The sequence below is a fragment of the Camellia sinensis genome, chromosome 5 (assembly GCF_055761805.1).
Source record: "Camellia sinensis isolate YWXY chromosome 5, ASM5576180v1, whole genome shotgun sequence".
NCBI classification, from domain to species: domain Eukaryota; kingdom Viridiplantae; phylum Streptophyta; class Magnoliopsida; order Ericales; family Theaceae; genus Camellia; species Camellia sinensis.
The window spans coordinates 201,590,458-201,612,067 of record NC_138965.1 but is presented as its reverse complement, the minus strand read 5'-3'; the positions used below and the strand labels follow the sequence as shown (position 1 = coordinate 201,612,067).

At 40.0% G+C, this 21,610-nt stretch overlaps 1 long non-coding RNA gene across 1 annotated transcript; it reads right to left on the bottom strand.

The window, feature by feature from the left end:
* Positions 1 to 2,433: 2,433 nt before the first annotated feature.
* Positions 2,434 to 21,517, bottom strand: LOC145791144 (uncharacterized). The gene is made up of 2 exons (XR_014330853.1): positions 21,200 to 21,517; positions 2,434 to 2,812 (listed from the first exon to the last, which is right to left on the bottom strand). It is a non-coding gene; the product is annotated as an uncharacterized LOC145791144 (long non-coding RNA).
* Between the last annotated feature and the right edge of the window lie 93 nt (positions 21,518 to 21,610).

The following is a 21,610-nucleotide window of genomic DNA, read 5'->3' as shown; positions in this document are numbered from 1 at the left end:
AGCCGACTGGCCATAAGTAGTGGCTGATGGCCGTCATTTCCAGCTGATTATCCCTCAGTGTGTTCTTGAGATAAAACAGAAGCAATCTAGAGGTTGGCACCATTTTCAGAGGTCCAAAGATGTGCAAACAAAGGCATTTAGAGGCAAAGTAGTGGATTTTCGGGAGGACGCAATCGAGCATGCATGCCTCCCTCGCCCGCGAGGCCATCCTTATCACTTTATTAGCTAGTTGTAGTTAATTACATGTGCTGTAATTAATTTAGCTTAGTTCATTTTATAATATTCTAATTGGCTTAGTATAGCTAGTTATTCAAATCGGTTTGTAATAATTAATTAGCTAAGTTAGTTAATTAGTTGGTTTGTGATAAGTAGCTTAGCTTAGTGTAGCTTAGCTTATTTATTCGGACCCTCCTTCGAGAGGGCACAATGTTGTAATAAGGGTGCGTATGTGTGTGCATGTCTTCCAACCCCACTTCTTTCTCCCTTTTATTTAACCGTTTTTGATGGTTAGATTATGGCATATTTCAATTAGCTTACCTTATGCTTGCATGCATGCATCATTCATTTGTATTGCATGAACCAGGCTCAGCGCATCATTCAAAATGCATTGTATTTCAATACGCTTACTTGAATACGTGTTTCAAAGCATGTATCAATTGTTGCATCCATATGCCATCTTAGATAGCTGAACCTATTTTAGTTACATTTTTGCATGTGTTGTATTAGGCATTGTTAACATAGTTAGGATCATGCATGATTTCTAGCTAGTTCTCTGTTTTGGCTTGGAGTACACTGTAAGTGTTTACGCTTTAGCATACTTGCATGTGTGTGAGTGTTGCCGTGATAGCATGCTTGCTATGAGGCTATTTGCTTATATGCTTAACTGCTTGAATGCCTGTGGGTGGAGGCATGATTGCCTGAATTGGGATAATTCATTAAATGTGAGTTTTAAGCCCACTTGAGGTGGCAAAATCATGTTTTTAAGCCCACTTGAGGGTGGCAAATCCGCGCTTTAGCCTACTTGCGAGTAGCACTTCCAAACCATTTTCAAAAACAAACATGAGTTGTTTCGCCCCAATTCTCGTGATTGAGTCTATACTTGTATACTATTCACATCACGTAGTAAAGTTAGCTAATAACTGGAATAAGAACACATAAGGTTTATAAAATAACATATCATGCTCAGTAGAGGCCGATCCTTTGATCGGGCGAGCGGGGGTGCTTATGTTATGACATTCCCCTCTCGTACCCAAGTTCCCGAGCCGATGCAACTTTGGTCATGACGGACACGTGGCCTTTGGTGCGAGTCAGCGTTTCCTAAATTTCCCAAAACAAAATATTTAGGTGGCGACTCTGTAATCTGGCAAAGCAGTTTATGTTTGGCGCTTTTTATTCAAAATCGATTTTCCGAAATGATTTGCCAGATTTGGACTCTTTGGTGATTTATCAGTCTTACATTGCACTTTGTGAGATTAGATTCAGAACCGTAACAGGAGTCCAAACTGTAGTAGCTATGAACCCAAATCTGCGCCCTCTCCGAAAGGGGGGCGCGCGGAGGAGGTTCGGGCGGTTTACACTTACATTGATCCATCCCAAGGTGTTTAAGGTGTTTCCCAGGCCTTCTCGTGACTGTTACATGATTTTGGCCTCCGATGGCCTATTTTCAATCTTAAGTGTGAAAAAGTGCATTTTTGGACTTAGTTTTCAAATCGGGAGTCCCGTGCTAGTTCCGTAAGTTTTCACAACTTAAATTGGTCTCTCCTGAGGTGTTTGAGGTGTTCCCTAAGCCGTCTCATGGCTGTTACATGATTTTGGCCTCCGATGGCCTATTTTCAAGATTAGTGTGAAAAAATGCATTTTTGGTCTTAGTTTTCAAACCGGGAGTCCCGTGCTAATTTCGTAAATTTTCACAACTTACATTGGTCCCTCCTGAGGTGTTTAAGATGTTCCCCGGGCTGTCTCGTGGTTGTTGCACGATTTTGGCCTCCGATGGCCTATTTTCAAGCTTAAAAGTGTGAAAAAGTGCCTTTTTCGACTTAGTTTTCAAACCGGAAGTCCCGTGCTAGTTCCGTAAATTTTCACAATTTACGTTGGTCCCTCCTAAGATGTTTGAGGTGTTGCTCGGGCCTTCTCGTGACTATTACACAATTTTGGCCTCCGATGGCCTATTTTCAAGCTTAATTGTGAAAAAGTGCATTTTGGGACTTGGTTTTCAAACCGAGAGTCCCGTGCATTTTTTGACTTAGTTTACATTTGTTCCTTTCAAAGTGTTCATGATGCCTCCCGAGCTTTTTTGAGCTTATTTGAAGCTTCCCTCCCTCTCCAAGACTTATTTTCGTGCCTAAGCATTGGAATAGTTCAAATTTCAAAGTAGTTTTCAAATCGAGAGCCACATGCTTGTTTTGTAAGTTTGCACATCTGTGACTCATAATATGCGAAAAGATAGTATTTCCTTCATCTTCATTTCTTAGAGTTGAAAATAAAAGGGTCATGACATAGTTTGGTCCCAAAACTATGAGAAATAATACTTGTAATTATCAAAGGGACAAATAATATACAAATGTATCATCCAACAGAAGAAATTACCTTTTCTTGGGTAAGTAAGAAATCAGCAACTCTGACAATACAACCTACATAGAAAACCAGGCTGCCATCTGAAGTTGACAATGAAATCAAAATAATGAGAAGAAAGACCTCAGATCAATTCTCATCTGGCAATACGAGGCGATCTTGAACTTCCATTAGCTTTGTAGATCTAATCACATCCCTGGTTTTTATCTTTGGTAGAATTTTTGTCCCAACAGTTGTGTATCTATACATAGCACCAAAAAAATGCAATTAACTTTACCTAAACAAACCAAACCAAATCAAAATTTAAAACGAAATAGATAAAATAATACACAAAAGGGACTCATCAATTTCATGTCACCAACTAATAAAAAATTATAAATAAAATTTGATGGAAATCATAGAATACTTCAATAATTTACTCCATAAATAAACTACTCTCATTCACATGGGAATAGAACTCACAATATCACAGTATTTATGAAGTAACCTATTACAGGTCAATATTCGTTTTTATTATGAAAATATATATATATATATATATATACCGGGCTTGGGCTTTGATATTTATAATAAATTATTTCCTATTTTTTCTATTATAAATTTATATTTTTTTTTAGTTAGCCTAAAAGTTGTATAAAGTTGTCCAAAAAATGTCAGTCTAATGTCACATGATTTTTTGATTTTATAAAAATCATAAAATAAGTTGGGTTAGTTCATAATAGCTAAGCTTTGGGCCATAAGTGGATTTGGATAAATTGATTCATCCAACTTATCCACTCTCATTTAGTTCATATAAGAGATATATGTTTTCACTCAATAAAGTGGGTGAAATATGGGTTTCCAGTCTATAATAGGTCTCGAGTGGTAGATTAATGAGATTTTTTGATTTTTTCTGTAAATAGTTCTTTAATTATTTTTGTGTCCCTGTTTTGGTTATTGACATAAATATAAATACTTATGTTAAAGCCTACTATTGTCCATCACTTCACTCCAAACCATCATTTGGTCTCTATGAAATTTAAGATATTGAAGGAATTTTGTGACAAAACTTACCTACCAGTAAGGATATTTAGTCTGGGATTTTTCAATAGAACTAGCCATCTTATGGGGTAAAATAGTTATTATATCATTATAAAGAAATATGGGATTGTTTGAAGTTTCGGATACTGAACCTCAGAGGAGTTTGAAAATGTGAACCTCAGAGGGTTCCTTCCATACTAAATGCATGTGAAAAGATGACTATCCTACTCTCCTGCAAGTTGCTTCAAATCCCTTACAAAACATCACTCTTTCTATCATTGTTTTCTACCCCAAAACCCATAAATGCTTTAGCTTTAAGAAGCTATTTTTCTACTATCCCACAGTTCCATATGAAAGAATTCATTCTCCAATTCCATTACAAAATCCAAAGTTCCAACAAAGAGGGAATATTAGATGGGGAAGCAGTCTTGTAATTAGTTCCAATCTATTTCCTGTGACCATTGATACTCCTTGCAAAAATGCTCTCGAATTGGAATTGACACTACCTTAGACCTGAATGAGCTGCAAGTTGTATTCTTACCTTTTGCAATTCGTCAATAAAAAAAATATAAAGGCAAAGTGTGGGCTCGCCTTTTTCTGCGCCCCCGCCTTTTGGAAAAGAGTTTGAAAAGAAAGGCCCTCACAGTTCGGACTCTACCTGTGGTTCTGAATCTAGTCTCACAAATGCAATATGAAACTGATAAACACCAAAGAGTCCAATCCGGCAAATCATTTTGGAAAACTGATTTTAGATCAAATAATGCCAAAACTGGACCGCTTTGTCAGATTGCAGAGTCGCCACCTAAATATTTTCTTTTTGGGGAAATTTAGGAAACCCTAACTTGTGCCAAAGGCCACGTGTCCGTCATCACCCAAGTTGCCTCGGCTCGGGAACTTAGGTACGAGAGGGGAAGGTCCTGAAATGAGCACCCCCGCTCGCCCGATCAAAGATCGGTCTCTACTAATCATGATATGTTGTTTTATAAACCTCATGTGTTCTTATTCCGATTATTAGCTAACTTTACTATGTGACGCACATAAGTATAGACCAAAATTGCAAGAATTGGAACATTTCAACTCATGTTTTCTTTTGAAAATGGTTTGAGTTTGCCACCCTTAAGTTGGCTAAAATGCGGATTTGCCACCAAACATGATGGGCTTAAAACATGATTTGCCACTTCGCAAAGCAGGCTTAAAACTCACATTCGTTGAACTGTTCCAATTCAAGCAACAAAGCCTTCATCCACAGGCATTCATTTAGTTTAGCATTTAAGAAAATAGCCTCATGGCAAGCATGCGAAACATGGCAATATGGCAATCACACTCATGCAAGTATGCTGAAGCATAAAACTCACCGAGTACTCTAAGCCAAAACAAAAACTAGTTAGAAACAATTCGTGATCCTAACTATATAAGATGCCTAATGCAACACATGCAATATGAAATTAATAGGCTCGACTACTAATATGGCATTTGAAACTCTTTGATAGCATGCTTTGAAACACGTATTCAAAGAAGTATTGAATTGACAATGCAGTTTGAATGATGCGCCGAGCCTCGGTGCACGCAAGACAAATGAATAGATGCTAACATGCAAGTATAAGGTATGTTAATTGAAAATGTCCCTAATCTAACCATCAAAAGAAATTAAATAAAAGGGAAAAAGAGGTGGGGTTGGAAGACATACACACACGCACACACACTTATTATAACATTATGCCCTCGCGAAGGAGGGTCTAAATGAATAAGCTAAGCTAGCTACACTAATTAAGCTAACTATTACAACACAAAACTAATTAACTATTCTAGCTAATTATTACAGCACAATTGAAATAAATTAACTAACTATTCTAAGCTAGCCAAAATATTACAAAACGAATTAAGCTAATTAATTACAACACTTGTATGAATGAAATAGCTAACTTAGTCTAAGTTAACAAAAGCAACTAAATGGCCTCGAGGGTAAGGGATGCATGCATGCTCGGTTGACCCACTCAAAAATGCCATTGGCTTGTCATCGGATGCCTTTGTTTGCATTCGTTTGATCTCTGAAAATTGTACCAACTCCCAGAATGCCTCTGCTCTAACTCAGGAGCACATTTGTGCAAAAATTCGCTGGTGGCCAATCTGCTACAAAAAGCGGCAGTCGGCTACTACAACTGGCCAGTTGGCCACTCTAAGTGGAGCCGGCCACTAAAACTAGCCGGTAGGCCATCCCTTCCATAGACTTTTCCTTTTGCTGCAACAGAGAGCAAACAGAGGCAAAACAATATATTTTCAAGGAATGTATGTGCGGCTACCCTCATTATCATCGCACAAACTCAAAGGAGGGTGACTCTTGGCCTTCCAACCATCAATCAAGCATTTGCAATGCATGATGGCTAGAGAGCCAAGTTTGTACAAGCTTAATGAGTGCACAAACAAAACCAAAACAACCACCACCCTATCATGCATGATCAAGGGTGACGGTGACCAAGAAAAGTGGCACGATTCATCACTTTGAGTATGAAACATCCCATTTTTCTTGTGTTCGGATTAACGTCCGATCCGAATACATGCAAAGTAATACAAAGATACTTAATCTTGCCTCTTTTACTTTGTTCATTTTGTTTACTCATTTTAGATTACCAATCCATTCTTTAATTGATTAGTCCAAAAATAAGTGTCCTCTAATTGAAAGTAGGCTTAAATCACAAGTGCCTTGAGAATGAAAGAGTCCCCATGCCATTGGTTAGTACAAACCCTCAAAAGAGGATTAAAACCATTAAGCATACATGTCTCAATTTCATACTTAAGCCAACAAGGGGTTCAAAGTCACTTTCAAAAATAAATGGAAGAGTGAAGAATGGAGGGAGATTGCAGAGATTTCAATGTTGAAATGGAGTGAAAATGACAGTAAATCATGCAAGCAACTCATGCAGTTCATGTTTAAAAGCCTAAAACATTAAGCTAGTGAAAGAGATTGCACTACAACCACACAATACAAGCCTTAAAGGGCCAAACCAGCTCAAAACAGAGCTAAAACTAGTCAAAACAATGACTAAATCATGCTGAGATTAAGGTACAAAGTGCTAGAAAAACATGCTCACATGTTAGCTTGCAAACAAGACTCAAGAGCAACTCTAAAAAAGCAAAGAAAGAGTGAAACAAATGAGCATGTGACACAGCTATATATGCTGAAATTACATGTAAAAAGACACTACAGCATGCAACCAACTCAAGCAAATCATCTTTAAAGGCCTAAAACACCAAACTAGTGAAGCCATTTGCACTACAACTATGCAAAACAAGACTCATATGACCAAAGCAGCCCAAAATAGAGCTAAATCATTCCAAATCAGAGGCAAACATATGCTGAAAATAAGCCAAGTTAGGCTACAAAAACATGCTACCACGTGATGTCAACTGGGCATGCAAGTGAGACACAAGGAGGAGAGGCCAACCCCTCCATTTTTTGACTTCAAAACATGTTTTCCACCACTGAAATAACTCTGAATTTCAATGGTTTAAAGGCCCAAAAAGTTTGATTTGAAAGCCTTGAAAGATGGCACAAAAAGCTTCATAATTAGGCAACAAGAAGGGTAGACTACCCCTTTACACAAAATGACCTCAAACCATCATGGTAAGGCTAAAAAATCAGAGTTTTTTGTAGTTGAAAACCAGGCCAAAAACAGTACAAAAAGATGGCAAAGCAAGTAATCAAAACAAAGCTTACAAGGTAAGTCTTATACATCTTGAAGCACAGCACAAAATAGGCACAAATTCCACCTTAAACCTCCCTTAAGAGCTCAAACTAAATCTCAAAGAACCTCAGCTCCAAGGTGAGAATGTTTGGTTAAGGGTCCTTGGGCAAAAGTGTAGAGAAATCTAACTATAAGGCACAAAATAAGAAGAAGGAGAGAGAGAGAGAGAGAGAGAGAAAGAGGAAATTTTGACCAAAATGTCCCACCTTTCCAAATAGGAGAGAGCATCCCCTTTATATAGAAAAAACAAGCTTAGAGCTTGTATTCATCCCTCTATACACGTGTATGGAGATGCACTTTAGTGAACAACAGCTGGCACAGCTGGCAAACAAATATCTGAAAAAGGAGACAAATGGTCGTCAGCCACTTTAAGTGGCTGTCAGTCACTCTAAGTAGCCAACCGACCACTCTAAGTAGCCGACCGGCCACTTCAAGTGGTCGACAAGAACAAAAAGTGGCCAACAAGGCCCCTCCCCCTTCCAGGCAAGAGGCAACAAGGTTTAGCCTAAAAACAAGCACAAAACAAAATGGGTTTAGAGGCTCAAAGACAAGGCATTCCACCGAGAACTTCGGGCACTCAAAACAAGCACAATCATCGAGTGCACAAACGATGACGTCCAAGTCTTGAGGTCGATCAAAATTGAGATGTCTACAGTTTCCCTTCTTTGACAGAACTTGGAAGTCATGAAATGACGTGAGTAAATGTCAAAACCTAGAGACGACCCATTTTTGACAAGGCCGAAGACTTGGACAAATAAACAAAATGTAAATGCAGTTGGTTGAACCCGAAGGTTGCCTATGTATCCCTTTACAAGGAATCAAACCAACGTAGTTTAGGGGCAGAATGCGAATGATACACAATGCAACGAAACAATGTAATGAAATAATGCACATGATATACAATGTATTTGAATCATCAAACCACAAGCAGTGTAAAATCACACAAATATCATAAAGGGATGGAGATGCAAAATCAAACTACGTTTAACACAGAAAAGGTGCCGGAGCCCTCAAACCACAATTCTCTTAATGGAATAGGTGTGCACACATGCAAAACTATGTGTTTCGTAAAAAGAATACAAGTAATTGGGTGGGATGGTATAAGTGAGGAGTGATCTACTGAGGAAAGATCGTGATCCTAAATGCTGAATGCAACAAAACAAAATACGATACAATGGATGCAATGAATAAGGCGTAGGCCGAACCACATCTTGCCGAGAAAAGACATGGACACAAAACAAACCACGTCTAACACAGAAAAGGTGCCGAAACCCTCAGACCACAATTCTCTTAGTGGAATAGGCACGTACACATTATCACCAAACCATGCTTCAACGAAAGACATGTATGGGCACATGCCAAACTAAGCTTAACATGGAAAGGATGCAAATGATAATATGGATAATGCAGTAGATGCATGCGCTAGATGCTATATGCAATGCAACAGAAAGTAATGCGACAGAAGTAATAGATTATGATAGATATGATGATGCAGCTAGGAAGTAAAGGTACCTTACAGGGGCAATTGGCAATGACTCACCTCATGCTGCTGGGGATCTTCCTCTACTTTTCTTCCTGGCCATGTTCCCAACTTTCCCTATTCTCCAACATGGTGACAGACTAGGTTGGTTCAGTATCCAGAGTTGAAGTGAATACACACTACCTCAACCTATGGGGCTGCCATACAGATTTCAAGCCGAGGATACACCCCTGGGTATTTAAGCCAGAATTTAGTCTCAGAAATCCCGAACCTTTGCGTTCTAGGCATCGGCCATTTGAACTCTAGTGTCCACCGTCGCAGTTGGTCTCCTAGGAACTCATCGCAAACACAGGCAGGTGGCTATACCAGACCACCGAAAGTCGTTCGGGCACGACAAACACCAAAGGAATTGCACCTTTAGAGGATTTAAGGTCTCCTAGACCAGGGAGTGCACAAGATAATGCGATATAAAGATACAAAGTGCACAAGACAGTGCGAATGAAAGTGAATGCACAGGACAGTGCGATGCAAGGTACACAAGATAGTGCGATGCAGGGTGCATAGAACAGTGCGATGCAAGATTGAATGCATGAAACAGATGTGAATGCACAAGACAGTGCGATACATGGTACACAAAACAGTGCGATGCAAGGTGCACAAAACAGTGCGATGCAATGTGCACAAAACAGCGCGATGCAATGCACTAACAAGTGCAGGTAAGGTGCGCAAAATAGCGCGATGCAATGCACTAACAAGTACAGATGAGGTGCGCAAAATAGCGCGATGCATGTTCTATGCAAAAGATACGAGCATTTTCTATGCAAGATGAGAGCATGTAATGAAATGCACAAGATAGTGCGAAATTGCACAAGAAAGTGCGATATGCAAGAAAATGTGAGTGTAATGCACAAAAAAAGTGCGAATACGTCCAAACGCGCCTCACACGAATGGAGAAAGAGTGAATAAATGCGCAAGAAAGCGCGAGTGTAAATTGCACAAGAAAGTGCGATGCGTAAGAAAGCACGAGTGTAATGCACAAAAAAGTGCAAATGCGTCCAAACGCACCTCGCGCGAGTGGAGAAAGAGTGAATAAATGCGCAAGAAAGCGCGAGTGTAAATTGCACAAGAAAGTGGGATGCGTAGGAAAGCGCGAGTGTAAATGCAGGATTTTAAGTTCTCCTAGACCAAAGAATGCACAGGACAGTGCGAGTGAGACACAGCCACAAGGTGCACAAAACAGTGCGAGTGATACACAACCACAAAGTGCACAAGATAGTGTGAGTGATACACGACCACAAAGTGCACAAGACAGTGCGAGTGATACACAACCACAAGGTGTACAAGACAGTGCGAGTGATACACAACCACAAGGTGCACAAGACACTACGAGTGATATGAAATTGTGAAATAGATACACTGAGTGAGATTATTGTGCGATAGATGCATGATGTTAATTGAAAGCATGTTCTATGCATGAAACAAGCATATTCTACGCAAGAGATAAAAGCATATTCTATGCAACACTGAAAGCATATTCTATGCATGAAACAAGAGCATATTCTATGCAATATTGGAAGTATATTCTATGCAAGAGACAGTCATATTCTATGCAACATTGAAAGCATATTTTATGCAAGAATCATAAACGATGCGTGGCGTGCATGTAACCGAAGTGTATATGAAAGTGCACATTCTATGCAAGAAGGGAGGCAAATATGTACTTTGATGCCTCTGATTTACCTCTCGAAGGACTTTGCAACATGCTTAACTCAAAAAGGATACATCCTGTTTATATTGGCGAGGGGAAACATCTGCATGTGAAAACCACGGGTGCTGCTTAGACTGCCATTTTGACTGGAAGTAGGCTTGAACTTAGGGTCGAGGTACACTCATACTCCAAAGAAAGGCGAGGCCTGAGAAGGTGCACCTGGAATGCAGTCTCGGAATTTACCGAAGTTGAAACATGCTAAGATGCTCCAAATTTTTCCTCTTTTCTTTTGCTTTGTAGTCCAAAACCCATATAGCTTCAGATAAGTCCTGGTTTTATTGTTCTCACATGACCTAGGTTGAACCCTGCAGTTTTATGAAAGAACAAATCTTGTTTTGCACAAATGTGGAGAATAGCACAACACTCCGAGCACAAAACGATTTTTTTTTAAATTGAGAGTGAGAATGAGTTCTTAACCGGGTATTGAGCCTACGACTGAAGATATTCAAAATGACTCAACAAAGGAAAAACAAAGGTAAAACAACCTAAACACATCTATTAACACTCAGAACGACTCAAAACAAGAATCGAGACAAACCAAAAACAACAAACACAACATTTGGACATTTTGCTATCCATTGGTGGGAGACCTCTCGATCCACGAGGAGCCTGTTTTTCTGGGTATTGTTTCCCACCCTTTCTCATTTGTGATCCTCACATCACTATGGCACTCAATCTCTAGTTTTCTAAAACAGCCATTTTCTCACTTTTTCCTCTCAACGCACATCTCTCTATTCTTCAATGTCTCTTATTTTTTTATCCCTCCCCTGGGTGGTTGATGGATAAGAAGGAAGTTGTGGGCTCTTGCCCCTGGTATTCTACCAGATTATTCTTCTTTCGTTCACAACTAGTGAGCTACCCCACAGAGGAGTTGGGGTGTGACTAGATGTGTAGCAGATCTGTAACTAACATCGGTTGACGATGCCCTTGGCCAATTTGGATGTGATTAGACCTGTCTAGATGAGGGAATGAATACCCTGCTCCATTTTTAATTCATGCGTCGCACTTGGTTTAATACCTCGCTGCTTGAAGGATGAGAGAGCTTTCGGCCCTTTGCTTGTTAGCTTTAGTTGTGCCCTTTCTGGTGAGTATAGTGCCCTTTCTGGCAAGTATGTTGACAACGGGGAAAAGACAGAAAACCTAACCCAACTGTGCTCCTAGTTCATCATTTTGACCATTTTTTGTTTTTTGGCTTTCCACTAAAACAATTTTGACCAATATAAGAGTTAGATTAACATACTTGTTCGATTTTCTAATTTTGAAATCATGCAAGTCAGGTTGTGAGCACTGAAAATTTTCCTTTTTGGGTCCAAAAAATGGTCCAGTTTTGGAAAAATTGAATAATTTTTGAGAGAATTAGTCAACCTCATTAAAAATTCTCAAAAAACTATTTTTGCAAATGGCCACTGCTTGACCAACATAGAATTTACTCTTAAGATGCACAACCTCAGATCTGAATTTGATTTGTCTTGCAGTTGAATCCTCCAACGGAATAGAACAACTGATTTTGAGCGAAGACAAGCCAATTTGTACATGGACAAGATAGCCGAGTTGAACAAGAATAAACCAATCAAAATGGATGAGCCGAGCAGGCTGAAAATGATTGGGGTCGAACTTCAGGATGAAGTTGCCTACGTACCCCAAAGATGGGAATCAGGCCTGACGTAGTTCCGGTTTGAGGTTCTCTCAGGTGTTAACGCTCTCCTTTTGCGCTCTAACTTTTGTTAAGGCCGCCCTTTTAGGTTTTCAACCTTGCGAGCTCTATTTCTTCTTTTCTTTTTCTTTGTTCTTCTTTTTTCTTTTTTTCATTTTTGTTCTTTGTTCTTTGTTTTTTTTCTTTTCTTCTTTTCTTTCTCTTTTTTTTTTTTTTTTTTTTTGCATTCATTCTTTTTTCTTTTTCATTTGCTCTAACTTTTGCCTGAGTCACCCTTCTATATTTTCGACCCAGCGAGCCTCTCAAGGATAGAAAAGTTTAACTTGTCCATGTTGATCGGTTTTGAGATCTTGAAGCCATCTGAATCCAGTAGAATGGTTGTTGTTCGTTGATGATGTATGAGTCCATTCAATCGGGTTTGAATTTGCCCCTAGTGTTGTGGATAGGAACCCGATTGTCCTTCAGCAATAAATTTTCTTCTTTCAAATTCTACGATTAGGCTTTCTTGCCAATCTTCATTGGTTTGCGGAATGACCCATCTTTGAATCTTTGAGCACATCAGACACTTTGTTGCCCCTAGCTCAAGGGATGCTTGTCATCCAACTTTGCAAGCTTCCTTTGATGACATCTGACCTTCTTGATCTGACCTTCTTGCCCCTAGTTCAAGGGTTGCTTTCGATCTGGCCATACAAGCCTCATATTGTGGTTGATCATTTGAACATTCTGAGTCAAGGTTCAAGGTTTGAAAGCAAAAAGGGTCCAGTCTCGAGGCCAAGAGTGATTCTATGCTGTACAATCTCAAGATCAATTCCACGTATGTCTTTGTAGGACCACGCAAAACATTTTTTGAAATCTTTTAAGAAAACAACTAGTCACTCAGGCTCCTCTGAAGACAATACAGAACCAATTTGGACTAAGTAAGGATCCTTCTTAGTACTCACATTAACAAACATGATTTCAATCATTAAGGGTTTAGCATGCCTCTCTTTCTCTCAATTGATCAATTTTTGCAAATCCCGAGGAATTCCTTCCTCTTTGTTTTCACCACAATGTTAGAAAAGTTTTGAAAAACTTTGGTCAATGCAATGATTTCAAGGCACAGAACAGTAGGTGAAAATCTCTGCCGTTTCATTCAGATCTTTTGGCATAACTGGCTCAATGGTAGAAACAAACGTAAAAGAAAGAGTGTAAAAGACAAACACAAAATGAGATAGTGATATCTGAGGTAACACCCCCGAAATCACCTGACTCTAACACAACAGGACTGACTCGATACAACAAGACAAACTCAAAACAACACAACAAGACTGACCCAATACCCAAGTCAGAAAGTACAATTAACAGCATTTGTAAATTTCTCAAAACAGTGCGTGCTATCCACCACATCTAGAGTAAAAATGTGGGCCATCAATAGGTGGTTCATCCCCCAATCACATAATCACATTATCCCCCAAGTTCATTGATCCGGTGCCGATAGACTTTGCAGGACTTGGTGTGACAATGACCTCTTTATCAATCAGATCTTGTATTTCGTGGCGAAGACGAAAACAACTGTCAGTGTGATGGCCGGTTTGTTGATGGAAGGCACAGTACTTGGCCAGATTATGCTTAGCTAGAAGGGGATCCGGGAGAGGCCAAGGCTCAAAGGGTTTGAGATGGCCTTTTTTGATCAACATGCCTATGGCTTTGGATAAGGACATGTAAAGCGGGGTGAAGACCCTTTGGCCTCGGGGTTGGTGCTTCCAGGTTTGTGGAGCTATGTTGGATGTATCGGCAAAGGGGTTGGCAGGTGTTAACTAGGTTTACTGATCTCTTCTGAGTGTAGGATTGGAGCTGAAAGGGGTATTTCCGGTACGACATCCCTTTTCCTGGCTTGCCCCTTGATTCAGAATTCTCTCATCCTATATGGCAAAAGCGTCATCCACAGTCTTTGCAACAACTGCGAGCACTTGCTATTTGTTCAATCCTTCAACTTTCAAAGCCTCAACAGCCCATTGAAGGTGTTCATAGGGACCAATACTTGCCCCTACCTTGTTCTTTCCATTTGCCTCCACTTTGCCAAGGGATTGGCCTTCTTCCAATGCAGTCTGTCCCAAGATTGGGGAGCCTTTGGGCATGAAATTTCTGGCATGTGATGTGGTCGATGACGAAGCCAATATCCCAAGGCCAGATCTGCCACAGTTCACTAAAGATCTTCAATCATTCTCATCAGCTCAGAAGTAATGGGTTCACGGGTTTGAGATGATTGGGGCTCGAGTGCATCCATCATACACAAGTCCATGCTTTTTGGAATGAACACCTCAGGCTTGGGTAAATGGAGTGGGGTGATGTATACGCTGGGATCGTAGGTAGGAAGTAGTGTATGGATAAGGTTAAGGTGTGGATGAGATACTTGGTCATTGGAGTCTTGAGGTGGAGCTATCGTCCGGTTGTCAATGAGATTCTAGACCTCATGACGAAGGCGGTAGCAACGATCGGTGCCATGACCGCGCTGCTGATGATACACGCAGTATTTGGTGGGGTTATCTCTAGCAGGGAGTGGGTCAGGCAGAGGTTAAGGATCAAGGGGTTTGAGATACCCTCTTTCCATCAAGACTTTTAATGCGCTGCTTAAGCTCATATAGAGAGGGGCGAAAGTTCTGCCCTCAGCTCGGGTTAGGCCGACTATTTGTGGGTTGGTATTAGAAAATGGGTCAGCAATTTTGGGATTAGTGGCGATGGTGTTAATTTCAGTGGGTTTGGGAATAGTGCTACCGCCAACATTGGTACTCTCTGAAAAAACCCCCATTATTGGTTCACTTGTTCTAAGAATAATCCCTCTGTTGAATGCACTCTCGATTTGAACCCCTAATTCATGCAAACTTTTGAAAGTGAATAATGGAGCCACTATTAACTTTTGTAACATATCAGGCTCAAGGTTATGCACCATTATCCGCACTTGGTCCCTCTCAGCAGGCCGATCTGTCATCTGTGCTGCCTTTGCTCTCCACCTTGTAACAAATTCCACAAAAGGTTCTGTAGGATTCTGGTGGGTTGCTTCAAGCTGTTGAGTGGTTATTTCAACTTGGGTATTGTAAGAATACTGATCGACAAATGCCTCAGACAATTCTTCCCAATTTTGCTTCATTTTATCCTCCAACATGGCGTTCCAAGTGGCTGTTATGCCCGACAGGGTTCTTCCCTATAGAGAGAGGTTCTGTGGCTTAGTCAGACCCATTGATTTCAAGATGTCCAAGAAAAGCCGGATATGTACCATAGGATCTCCAGACCCATCAAAACGGTCAATATGTGGCATTTTGAATTTGTCTAGAAGTCATACAACAGCCTCAATGTACCCATCCTCAATGTCAGGAATAGAGTTATGGCCCTGTGCCTTTTTGAATTGCTTCTCAAGGTTAGCAATTTTTAATGAGGTCGAGTCAGGCTCATTAATATCAAGGGAATAAAGCCTCTTATTAGGCTGCATCAGAGGTGTGAAAACTCGAGCTTGAGCCAACCCTTCTTGGGGATCCGGACCTTGTGAATCTTCAGCTGGCGGAAGTGGGTCAAAGTTCGACTGGGGTCTCGAGACTAGATGTGTGGTAGGTGCCCCAGATGGGCGTTGCATTTCAGTATTGGTCTCATCCTGCATGGCGATTCCCCAGTTTAATGCCGCTATCATGGCCATGACTTCTTCCGGACTCTGCACCATCACGGGTCTGCTGAGTTGAACAAAGGTGATGTAACTGGTGACTGTCGGATCAGTTGAACCAATGAGCCCTGTCTGGCCCTTCTTTGCTCTGCCACTGGCGAAGGAAACATTGGTTGCCCTTTGAACTAAATCTCCAACCTGACAAAGTCTATCAACACAAGTCCAATGTACCCGGAGGATATCGGAGACTTCTGAAGCTATGGTTCCAAGACTACCTTACAAAAGAGAAAACAGGTAACATCTCATCCTAATTCACGAGAACAGATATGAGCATAGCTGAATAACTGTGTTCTCTACTGAATTCTACCCCCAAAACAAATACTAACTTGGCAACTGATATGCACATCCCTGTACAGTTTCATTGTAAAGCACATACCAGTTAATTGAGAGCCAAAACACCCCTATGAGAGGGTAAGGTTACCCTATCCTAGCTTCGTCAGGAACTAGGGGTTCACTACACACAACAAGTGGCTTCACACAATCCTACATTCGGGTAAGCATCCTGTCCTAGTTTGGAACAATCTCTATGGCTTCCGATATGCAACTAGGTCGATTGGTCAAAAGGGGTACCTCAGCAAGACTATCTAATATACCTCTTACACCTAACACCAAGAAGTGAAAGGAGGATCAAACGGTACAACGGTAGTCCAGATCCAAGGGTTGTGTTCCCATCGTGGCAGAGCCTGCAACCGGTCAGCCATTTTGGCAAGCTTTTCCAAGCAAGCCTCCGCCAAACCGCTCAGGAATAACATATGGCAAACACTGTGACTTAGGCGCACCAATGCAAATGCAAATGCAAAGAAACACATGAGTGTAGATAAAACAACATATCATGAGTTCAAGTCAAGTTCTCTAAATCTCCAGCAGAGTTGCCATAAATTGTGGGCTCTCCTTTTTCTGTGCCCCCGCCTTTTGGAAAAGGGTTTGAAAAGAAAGGCCCACATAGTTTGGACTCTACCTGTGGTTCTGAATCTAGTCTCACAAGTGCAATGTGAAACTAATAAACACCAAAGAGTCCAATCCGGCAAATCATTTTGAAAATTTGATTTTAGATCAAATAATGCCAAAACTAGACCGATTTGTCAGATTACAGAGTCGCCACCTAAATATTTTATTTTTAGGAAAATTTAGGAAACCCTGACTCATGCCAAAGGCCATGTGTCCGTCATCACCAAAGTTGCCTCGGCTCAGGAACTTAGGTACGAGAGGAGAAAGTCCTGAAATGAGCACCCCCACTCGCCCGATCAAAGATCGGTCTCTACTAATCATGATATGTTGTTTTATAAACCTCATATGTTCTTATTCTGGTTTTTAGCTAACTTTACTATGTGACGCACACAAGCAAGTATAGACTAAAATCGCAAGAATTGGAAAATTTCAATTTATGTTTTTCTTTTGAAAATGGTTTGAATTTGCCACCCTTAAGTTGGCTAAAATGCGGATTTGCTACCAAACATGATGGGCTTAAAACATGATTTGCCACTTCGCAAAGTAGGCTTAAAACTCACATTCATTGAACTGTTCCAATTCAAGCAACAAAGCCTTCATCCACAGGCATTCATGCAGTTTAGCATTGAAGCAGATAGCCTCATGGCAAGCATGCAAGTATGCTAAATCATAAAACTCACTGAGTACTCCAAGTCAAAACAAAAACTAGTTAGAAACAATGCATGATCCTAACTATATAAGATGCCTAATACAACACATGCAATATGAAATTAATAGGCTCGACTACTAATATGACATTTGCAACACTTTGATAGCATGTTTTGAAACATGTATTCAAAGAAGTATTGAATTAACAATGCAGTTTGAATGATGCACCGAGCCTCGGTGCATGCAAGACAAATGAATGGATGCCAACATGTAAGCATAAGGTATGCTAATTGAAAATGTTCCTAGTCTAACCATCAAAAGCGATTAAATAAAAGGGAAAAAGACGTGGGGTTAGAAGACATACACACACGCACGCGCACTTATTACAACATTATGCCCTCGCGAAGGAGGGTCCGAATGAATAAGCTAAGCTATCGACACTAATTAAGCTAACTATTACAACACAAAACTAATTAACTATTTTAGTTAATTCTTACAACACAATTGAAATAAATTAACTAACTATTCTAAGATAGATAAAATATTACAAAACGAATTAAGCTAATTAATTACAACACTTGTATGAATGAAATAGCTAACTTAGTCTAAGTTAAAAAAAGTGACTAAATGGCCTCGAGGGCGAGGGATGCATGCATGCTCGGTTGACCCACTCGAAAATGCCATTACCTTGCCATCGCTGTTTGCATTCGTTTGATCTCTGAAAATTGTACCAACTCCCAGAATGCCTCTGCTCCAACTCAGGAGCACATTTGTGCAAAAATTCGCTGGTGGCCGATCAACTACAAAAAGTGGCTGTCGGCTATTACAACTGGCCAGTAGGCCACTCCTTCCTTAGACTTCTCCTTTTGCTGCAACAGTGAGCAAACAAAGGCAAAGCAATGTATTTTCAAGAAATGTATGTACTGCTACCCTCCTTATCATCGCACAAACTCAAAGGAGGGTGACTCTTGGCCTTCCAACCATCAATCAAGCATTTTCAATGCATGATGGCTAGAGAGCCAAGTTTGTACAAGCTTAATGAGTGCACAAACAAGACCAAAATAACCACCACCCTATCATGCATGATCAAGGGTGACGGTGACCAAGAAAAGTGGCACGATTCATCACTTTGAGTATGAAACGTCCCATTTTTCTCGTGTTCGGATTAACGTCCGATCCGAACACATGCAATGCAATACAAAGTTGCTTAATCTTGCCTTTTTTACTTTGTTCATTTTGTTTACTCATTTCATATTACCAATCCATTCTTTAATTGATTAATCCAAAAATGAGTGTCCTCTAATTGAAAGTAGGCTTAAACCACAAGTGCCTTGAGCATGAAAGAGTTCTCATGCCATTGGTTAGTACAAACCCTCAAAAGAGGATTAAAACCATTAAGCATACGTGTCTCAATTTCATACTTAAGCCAACAAGGGGTTCAAAGTCACTTTCAAAAATAAATGGAAGAGTGAAGAATGAAGGGAGATTGTAGAGATTTCAATGCTGAAATGGAGTGAAAATGACAGTAAATCATGCAAGCAACTCATGCAGTTCATGTTTAAAAGCCTAAAACATTAAGCTAGTGAAAGAGATTGCACTACAACCACACAATACAAGCCTTAAAGGGCCAAACCAGCTCAAAACAGAGCTAAAACTAGTCAAAACAATGACTAAATCATGCTGAGATTAAGGTACAAAGTGCTAGAAAAACATGCTCACATGTTAGCTTGCAAACAAGACTCAAGAGCAACTCTAAAAAAGCAAAGAAAGAGTGAAACAAATGAGCATGTGACACAGCTATATATGCTGAAATTACATGTAAAAAGACACTACAGCATGCAACCAACTCAAGCAAATCATCTTTAAAGGCCTAAAACACCAAACTAGTGAAGCCATTTGCACTACAACTATGCAAAACAAGACTCATATGACCAAAGCAGCCCAAAATAGAGCTAAATTATTCCAAATCAGAGGCAAACATATGCTGGAAATAAGCCAAGTTAGGCTACAAAAACATGCTACCATGTGATGTTAACTAGGCATGCAAGTGAGACACAAGGAGAGGAGGCTAACCCCTCCATTTTTGGACTTCAAAACATGTTTTCCACCACTGAAATAACTCTAAATTTCAATGGTTTAAAGGCCCAAAAAGTTTGATTTGAAAGCTTCACAATTAGGCAACAAGAATGGTAGACTACCCCTTTACACAAAATGACCTCAAACCATCATGGTAAGGCTCAAAAATCAGATTTTTGAGTAGTTGAAAACCAGGCCAAAAATAGTACAAAAAGATGGCAAAACAAGTAATCAAAACAAAGCCTACAAGGTAAGTCTTATACCCCTTGAAGCACAACACAAAACAGGCACAAATTCCAGCTTAAACCTCCTTTAAGAGCTCAAACTAAACCTCAAAGAACCTCAGCACCAAGGTGAGAATGTTTGGTTAAGGGTCCTTGTGTAAAAGTGTAGAGAAATCTAACTATAAGGCACAAAATAAGAAGAGAGAGAGGGAGAATTCTTGAGAGAGAGAGAGAGAGAGGAAATTTTGATCCAAAATGTCCCACCTCTCCAAATGGGGGAGAGCATCCCCTATATATAGAAAAAAAACAAACTTAGAGCTTGTATTCATCTCGCCATACACGTGTATGGAGATGCACTTAAGTGAGCAACAGCTGGCACAATTGGCAAACAAATATCTGAAAAATGAGACAAATGGCCGTCGGCCACTCTAAGTAGCCGACCGGCCACTTCAAGTGGTCGACAAGAACAAAAAGTGGCCGACAAGGCCCCTTCCCCTTCCAGGCAAGAGGCAACAAGGTTTGGCCCAAAAACAAGCACAAAACAAAATGGGTTTAGAGGCTCAAAGACAAGGCATTCCGCCGAGAACTTCGGGCGCTCAAAACAAGCATAAACAAGCACAATCATCGAGTGCACAAATGATGACGTCCAAGTCTTGAGGTCAGTCAAAAATGGGGTGTCTACACAAAGAAAGAAAGGAAAATGAGAAATTGAAAAAAGGGATAGAAACTGTGTTAAAATAACATCATTTCAATGTAAACATCAGAACTTAGACCTGAACTAGAATTTTACTATATATCCTAGTGAGAGACTATTTGTTCCAAGTTTAAAAGTTTATCAACTTAAGGTTTGCAGAAGAATGGAAAAAGGAAACAAAAGCAGTGCAATGGGTGGGGAAATTGTTTTATAACATAGGGATGTTTTTCATCAAGTTGTAGACCTTTGTACACATTTTATTTTAGACTCTAAAAGCCACTACATTGTCAAATCATTAGAATTTTTATGCATCTTCAACAATGTTCTAGTTGACTGAAATAGATGGGAAAGAAAGACTTCAAATTGTGTTTTTGGTGAAATTCTTATGCAATGGAGGTAGCTAATAAAACAAAAATAAATAAAAAAATCTTACAAGATCGAGTTACAATTAGTGTGTATTTTCTCTCATTTTTTAGTTTTCTTACTGTGTATCTGTGTGTGTTCTTGGCATCAATGATCTGTTTCTTCCAAACTGACCCACTATTTCTTAAAGTTGAACCATTGCCCACTATCCAAAGGCAATACCTATAAAAAGGAAGCAATAATGCCTTTTACTTGCAACACCGTGAACAATAAACTAAATAGACTCAAACATGGTATTTTTTGGCACACACAAGAATACCTTGCTCTAGTGGGGAGCCACATTGACTCTTTGACCTATAGCCCCATTCCCATTATTTCTGACAGTTGAAATAATTATCACATCCTCCTCATTGCCTTGAAACCCATCAACTGAGCGAATACTCACAAAGAAGTCACTCTTTGCATCTGTACTGTATGTTGTTCCAAGTTTCTCTTGAATTGCAATAACCTAAGCATTGTATGGTGATATCACACCAATGCTAACCCTCTGTTTTAAGGTAATGGATTCTATAATGGGAAAAATAAATAGTCAGTTGTGCAATTCAATGGTCAAAAAGTAGAACAGTTAGGGAAAATTTCTTTGGAGGGAGAGAGAGAGAGAGAGAGAGAGAGAGAGATACCTATTGTAGTGAGCGTAGACAAGCAACGTGCTGGTTAGCCAGTGCGACAA